This window comes from Pteropus alecto, unplaced genomic scaffold (genome assembly GCF_000325575.1).
Source record: "Pteropus alecto unplaced genomic scaffold, ASM32557v1 scaffold301, whole genome shotgun sequence".
NCBI lineage: Eukaryota > Metazoa > Chordata > Mammalia > Chiroptera > Pteropodidae > Pteropus > Pteropus alecto.
In genome coordinates this window covers 257,555-265,494 of record NW_006431043.1, presented here as the reverse complement: position 1 = coordinate 265,494, position 7,940 = coordinate 257,555, and positions in this window count along the sequence as shown.

Sequence of the window (7,940 nt, the reverse complement as noted above, 5' to 3'; positions counted from 1 at the left end):
AAGTTATGCCTCAGGTTTATCCTTATCCCAGGCTAGGGAGCTGGACTTTAATTCTGCCTCACTGTTCGGTATTGGTTAAGGTTACCCCAGGTGATGGGCACATTAACTCTCAGTTGCTTCAAATTTTTTGCACCTATGGGCAAAAGCAGTTCCAATATCTCAAGGACAGAAGAGCCATGTACTGGTACTGGTGCTTGAAAAGAAAATGGAAGTGGATGATATCAAAAAAAACGTGGTAAAAGGGGAATTGAAGGTATCTGGTTGCAGCACAAACATTAAATAGCTACGGGTCGTCTATATGCTATCGGGTAGGGCTTTGTTGCTACTGCATATGCTGATGGTAGCTCAAATAAACAATAAATACAACTTTAAGAAGTTTGTAGAAACCTAATTAAGAAGCTGAAACTAAAACTAAAGTCATGGTGAACAAATGCTACTTCCCAAAACTTGCTGGATAGAGGGTTCAAATCCCACAGTTCCCACACCCCACTTCATGCCCGTTGAATGAGTAATATAAAACACACCGGTGGAAAGCAGGCACTGACAGTGGAAAGGGCATTTGAAGTTCTCAACAACTACCATTGGCAAATTAGCACAGATAAAGCCAATTACTTTTCTTGTATTGGCACAAAAGGAAAGGTTTGCCGGTATGGCATCAAGAGCTGAGTTAGGCATGCTTAAAGCTAAGAGGACAAAATATAGGACTAAATCCTCAGCTACTAATTATTCCTTTTTAAAGACTTAGTTTCAGAGAAGTTTCATATGTAATTATAATGATCTTTGGACAAACCGTTATATGTTACATGTGAAATGGGTCTCATTGTAATAGCTGCCAGTTCCTGGAGACTAAAGCTTTAAAGGTTTATTCAAATGGAGCAGTGACCCAACTGAGAACCCTCTCATTCAATATCTTGTGGCTTTAACAGGAACTATTAAATATGTCAGGAAGACAAAGAGTCAATAGAACGTACATAAAACTTTACAGGATTTTTTTCTTGAGAAATACAGTCTTCTTCCTTTAAATAAAGGACTCTGGGAAGATTCTTGGCAACTTCGACATATAAAAATACTCATTTTGCCAACATCGTGAACTCATGTTGACCTGAATCACAATGTCCATAATCTTTTGTCATACAGAAATTTAATCTTTATTATCTACAACTACAAACAATATAAGTCCATTACATAAATCAACTTTATTGATACATATGAGGTGTTTACTAATTAAATGAAGACAGAAAAGTTTTTACAAGAAGATCTAAACCTGAGATAAAATAAGTTACTCTAAAGTAGAAGGCGATAATCCATCTTTATTGGACATTCTTTGACACAAATTATTGTATTTTGCTTTCTCATAAATTCTTTGCAATACTGGTCTTTTCCTTCTTTAATTTTTTTAGAAAATTCTTATATTCAGAGATAATTTTAAAAATGCTTTTTCTAAATATACCAACAGTTTGACCTTAATAAAACATTTTTAAGTGTCTGGGAAGTCTCATTTAAAAATTAAAACAAACAAAAAAAAGTATTGTAGTTTTATTCTTGTATTCTATAACCAGAAATAATTATCTGAATTTCTGCAATATATTAGGTCTGTGGTAAAATTAGTTTCTGTAGTATAAACATAGACTGGGAATTACAGCTTAGAAAATATGTAGTATCCAAACAATCATATAATGGAGACCACTTATCTTACAAATAAGAAAACTGGGATCAAGAAAGATTCAGAGAACAAAGTCTTAAAATGCGGACTCTTTCTGAAAGCTACTTCAATAGCAAATTGTTCAAAGAATTGATATACCATTTCATCTACGACTATATAGTTTTAACCCAATCACATAAGGTAAATAGACAGCTTGTTTTAAAATGAATTACAACTGACTGATATATTTTTACATGATGAAAATTTTGTACAATAAGTGATTGATCTGATTAAAATGGTGTACTGGATTTTTTTTTGTTTGTTTGTTTTTTGCTTCAATTTGCTTTAGTTAATGAGATTTAATTTTAGAGTGGACCTCCCAAAGAACATGAATGCAGTGCAGGATGGTGCATTCAGCATCCAGCATCCAGCGCTAATGACCTGGTTGCCTTGTCACCCCACTGAAGAAAGGAGATATAGTATTTCACAATCAAAGGATGCAACATTATGCTGGACCATTCCCCGTCTCTATTCCTACTTACTGTCTCTACTTTTGCCACCATTCCACCTTCTTTCTACTCTTACCTTCATGACAAGGCCCATACTGATTCACTGCTTCTGCTAACTCAAATATGGCATGTGTGTGTGTGTGTTTAATTTCTGCCTTTGCTAAAAACAGCTATGTCACTCCCGTTCAAACTTACCACACACTGCTGAGTACAAGGGCTCCATTAGCCCAACTCAAGGACATTAGTCAACCTATAGATATTTACCTCTAAGACAGGACCCCCCCGCTTTGTGCAATAAATTTTGGTCAGAGAAACTGTTGCTTCTTCTCCAGCAATACCCTGAGTCTAGACTTCAGCAAAGCCATCACTTACTGACCTCACCTCCCCAGGGCGTATTTCTAGGTGAACAAGGAGAATGCAGATTTAACTTTCTGGTTCTAGCCATCCAGTCACCTAAAACTGACAAAATCAAGTTTATTTTCATAGATAAGGAGCTTTTAAATGTATTAATAATTCATAATATATTTCCACTTGCTTCTCAATGTCTGAGATCCTTTTATAGGACACAGCTTTTCACTTTACAATTGAAAGAATTGAAGTACCAATTTTTGGCTAAGATAATGCAGGGAGGTCAGTTAGCCAATTGTTCAACTACTTTAAATACTTGAGAGGAATTGGACACTAGGGATTGGATGGACAGGAAAATGGACAAGGGGTAGCCTGTGATGTGCAGGAAAAATGATGACAAGGAAGACCAGATCAGTGAATACAATTTCCAGTATTTAAGAGATTTTTTCATTATTTTTTATCTCTAACTTTATGTAAAAGAGAGAAATGATTTGCATAGTGTTTTTATTTTTTCTCATACACATTCTTACTCATGCTTGCTTTAACACTACTATTAAGACCCTGCATGATTCTGGACAGTAGTATCAATGTTTTATGTCAGGGATACCCAACCTCCGGACTGCAGATCGGTACCGGTCTGTGGCCTGTTAGGAACCAGGCTGCACAGCAGGAGGTGAGTAGCAGGTGAGCCAGTGAAGCTTCATTTGTATTTGCAGCCACTCCCCAGCTCCCCATCACTGCATCAGCTCCACTTCAGATCATCAGGCATTAGATTCTCATAGGAGCAGTGGTCCCTGGAACCAAAAAGGTTGGGGACTGCTGTTTCATGTAATTTATTTTTCCCAACTCAACCACATACACTGCAGAACAGTTTCATTATCTTGGGATTTGCAGAGCAAGAACAAATTTTTACAATCTAGCCATAGAGATGTCCACTCTTAGGGTCTGTGCCACTGTTTAGTCAATAGGGACCTCAACCAACTCTTCTTCCTATAGGTCGTAATGAACCTCTACAGTGATGACTTCTTGCAATAGGATCGAGGAATAAGGAAGTAAACAGTGCTTTATACCCCAGAGTATGGTGCCAGGGATTGGGAAGGACAGGTTTTTATTACCTGGGAAAGTTTTTTTGAGTCTCAGTGATCTAGTGCAAGATATAGGATATGTTTACACATTTTTATTTCCTTACCACTAAATGTGCTTGGGTGGCCTCTAGAGATAATTAAGGAATATACCACAGTATGTTGTTCTAGTTAGGTCCATTTATTGAATAAAGCAAAAAACCTACCAGTTTTAGTAGGACCCTGAGCAAACAAAGACTTTCTAGCTGGTCCAAGGTACAAGACAAGTGGCTTTGTCAACTGGCCCTTATAAAACAGCACATGCTGTGGTACTTGAATTGTAGGAATTAGATGGGGATGTGCTATCAAGCCTGTTGTAAACCATGAAAGAAGAATCATGGAGGAAGATGCATGACTTTTAGAGCAAAGTTTTGCCTTTTTTTCCCAAGTAACTATTTTCTTCTTAAGAATAACCTCTGAATCAGCTCAGACAGGCTGAGTTCTCTGCCTCAAGAACCACAGAAATACCTGACCCCAACCACTATCATAAACTGGATACAATCTGTTATACCTAGCCATAAAATCTGGTATCCTCAGAAGCTTTTAAATATCAAGTGAAAAGAAATATGTACAGCACTGAGCCTGAGCAAGTTCTAAAGACAAGTAATTTGCATAAGCAGATAACTCATACTTCCAGAGTGCCTTATTCCTGCCAAATTTCTTCTCCTTCTTCACGCCACATCTGTGACCTGATGGCAATTCCCTATGGCATACTAAGTAGGAAAAAAAAAAAAAAAAAGCTCAAATTGGAATTACAGAGATCTCTGCCTCATAGCAAAAACACAACTATTCTAGCATTACAGCCCCAGGAGGAGCCTTTAAGATAAATAAGAAATGGAATTCTTCCACTAAGAGAGATTCAAGTAACATTCAAACAGTATTGATCCCTGGCTCCTAGAAATGTTCTCTCCCCTTAATTTCTCTGATATTGTTCTCTCTATGTCTTCCTCTCAAATTTCCGACCAATCCTCTTCTGTATAAAATTAATATTTGCATTCATCAAATTTAGTTATATACTCATTTTTTTCTTTCTAGCCTACATTCAAATTAGGCAATTTTACATGGCTTCAGTTGTCATAGATATGGCAGTGACTCCTTTATTTACATCTCTAGCTTAACACTCTGAGCTCCAGATTTATATACTTCGTTTTACATATTATGGCAAACTACACATAACAGAAAACTTAAAGTTTTAACTAAAGTATATAGTTCAGTAACATAAGTGTGTTCACACTGTCGTGCAGCTATCACTAGCATCCATCTCCAGACCTTTTTTATCGTCCCAAATTGAAACTCCATACTCATTAAGCAATAACTCCTATTACCCTCTCTCCAGCCCCCAGCAACCATCATTCTGCTTTCTGTTTCTATGCATTTGCCTATGCTAGGTACTTCAGATAAGTGGAGTTATATACTATTTGTCCTTTTGTGCCTGTCTTACTTCACTTAGCATAATATTTTCAAAGTTCATCCATGTTGTAGCATGTATCAGAATTTCATTCATTTTTAAGGTTGAATTCTATTGCATATATATACCACATTTTGTTTATCTGTTCATCCATCAATGGACAGTTGTGTTGTTTTCACCTTTTAGCTATTATAAAAAATGCTACTGTGAACATTGGTGTGTAAATATCTGTTCAAGGTCTCTGCTTTCGATTCTTTTGTGTATATGCACAGAAGTAGAATTACTGGATCATAAGGTAATTCTATGTTTAATTTTCTGAGAAATCTCCACACCATACACTTTTTATATACTTCCCTTTACATTTGAATGTGACATAGACTCTTCAGAAGCAAATATTTTGTCTTTTCCTCAAAATATGGCCTTTCACTAATGTTCTGTTGAAGAATGGCAGGTATATAAACTAGAAAATAAGAAGCTTCCCTTGCTTGAACCCTCCTCCTCAACTTTCATAGTGTCTTGTCAGTTTTAACTCTTAAATATTTATTATATACATATATATTTTGCCAATCCCCGATCTAAAATTTTATATATACATATATATGTGTGTGTGTATATATATGTATGTGTATACATATGTATATGTATATATACACACATACACACATATATATATGTATATATATATGTGTGTGAGTGTGTGTTGAATATATATATACACACATACACACACATATATGTATATGTATATTGCATTGTGAACTCTTAAATATTTCTTAAATCTGCTTATTTATTTCTATCTTTATCACCATTGCTCTAGAAAAAATTCTCATTATCATTTTGATTATTGCAATTGCCTTCTAACTGGTTTACCCACATCCATTCTTACCTTATCTCCTTACACACACTGCTCTGCTCTGCAATATGGCCAGAAGGTTCATATATAATCATGTCACCTACCTGATAAAAAAATATTCAGTGGTGTAACATCGTTAAGATAAAGAGCACAATTCTTAATATGGCTGGCAAAGCCCTGTATGATCTGGCCTCCACTTTCTAAGCTTCATCTCTCACAAAGCCTGCCTCTTTTCCTGATCTCCCATCATACTGAACATCCTTGGGTTTTTAATGAGTCTTCTACCTGAAATAGACATGGCGAATGATACTCACTCGAACTAGGAACCTGTCCTCTATTCCTCATCATCACCACATGGAAGTTATCCTTCGCCTCTAAGATCAGGTTAAACTCTCTCTCATAGGCTCTCATTAATGCATTTCTATTTTTTCTAACATCATGGAAACATTTCCAATTTTTGTTTGTTTGTTTGTTTGTTTGTTTTATTAAAATCTGCCTTACCAGTTAGAAAATAAGTTTTAGGAGGTCAGCACCATGTCTACTTTTTTTGAACCCCTGTATATCTAACAGCACAGTTCCTAGCACAGAGTAGACCCTCAGTGCTTGCGGAATGAAAGAATGAATTGATTTATGTCTCTATAGTCATACCAGAATTCAAGCTCCTTTTCAGATAAAGGTTTGGCATTGCCTTATTCAAGTTGGCATCTCCAACATCTACCATATATAGGGATCAATCATGTTTGCTGAACTGAACACCATAATTCCAACTTCAACAGAGCTTTGAAATTTAGCCAGAAGCATGCCCTTGTCCACAGTTAGTTATGTTTGTCTGGGGAGAGTTGAGAAAGAGGGAGTATAGGCAAACGTCCCAGGATGAATGCAAACTACTTCTGTCTTAATTTGTTGAAATAGAGCAAAACGCATTCACAAAATCAATAGATAAATACTGAATGCCAATAACTACACTGATTTCTTCTAGTTAAGAAAAAACGTCTGCAACAGCAGCTAGTCATTGCCTCATTAAGGTCATAGTAATCTACTGTCCTTCTCCAAGTCCCATAAACATTCTACACTGACCAAACTGAAGAACCAATAGTAATGGACTGACAATGACCACTCCTGCTTCTTTTGATTCATTCATGGTGGTTCTAATCTGTGCTACCCTCAGGGGGTGTTTAATTCATTATTTTGGCAGGAAACAGGTGGTTCAAAGGATTCTACTTGAAACTTCCTAAGATAGCAAAGTGCCCATGTTAAGATTCTGCTATTTTATAAATAGGTATTCAGTTATGCATACATACATCCATATACAAATGCTGATATATACTTCTATCTATATCAGACCACATAGACTTAAATTGAAAATTCCTTTGAAATACAAGCACTGAAAATTCCTACTCTAGACTACAGTGACATTTGCATCTTCAAAAATTAGTGTTAATCACTACCTTTTACAATTGTACCCAAGGTATTTGGATTTCACTTTCAGCATCTAGTGACTCGGGTTAATCAGTAAAAATCAAAATCACTCTAGGGAAGCCTAGAAAGAGATACAAATTACTTACTTTTGGTGTTACGAAAGAGACTTAAGTGGTATAGCACACTGCTCTAGGCTTGGGAACTGACTCAGGATTGGAAATGGGGTGATAAACTGTGGCTCTCATGTTGCTTTAAGGCGGGACTAAAGTTTTGTTTTATTTTTCTCTGCATTTGGTTATACAGATTAAATCAAACTTAAGGTATCTTATGATTAATTAGGCATATCCAGAGATCTTTGCAAGTCAGAGCATCCTTTGGCAGCTGATTACCTTTCTTTCTCCGCTGCCTATTAGCTATGGTCCTCTTACCACTGGAAGTTAAAAAGGGCAGGCCCCTTGATTTGTCAGCTCTGAAGAAGCATAAAGTCCTATGGTTACTCCAAGTCAAAAACAAAGCCTCAATTCTGTAATTTGAAGCATCCAATCCAAAATAGGGTTCAATCCTTCCATCTCAACTGTAGATCTTCCTTCCCCTTTCTATAGCCTAACATTTCTACTCCTCCCTCGGATTTTAAACTTTG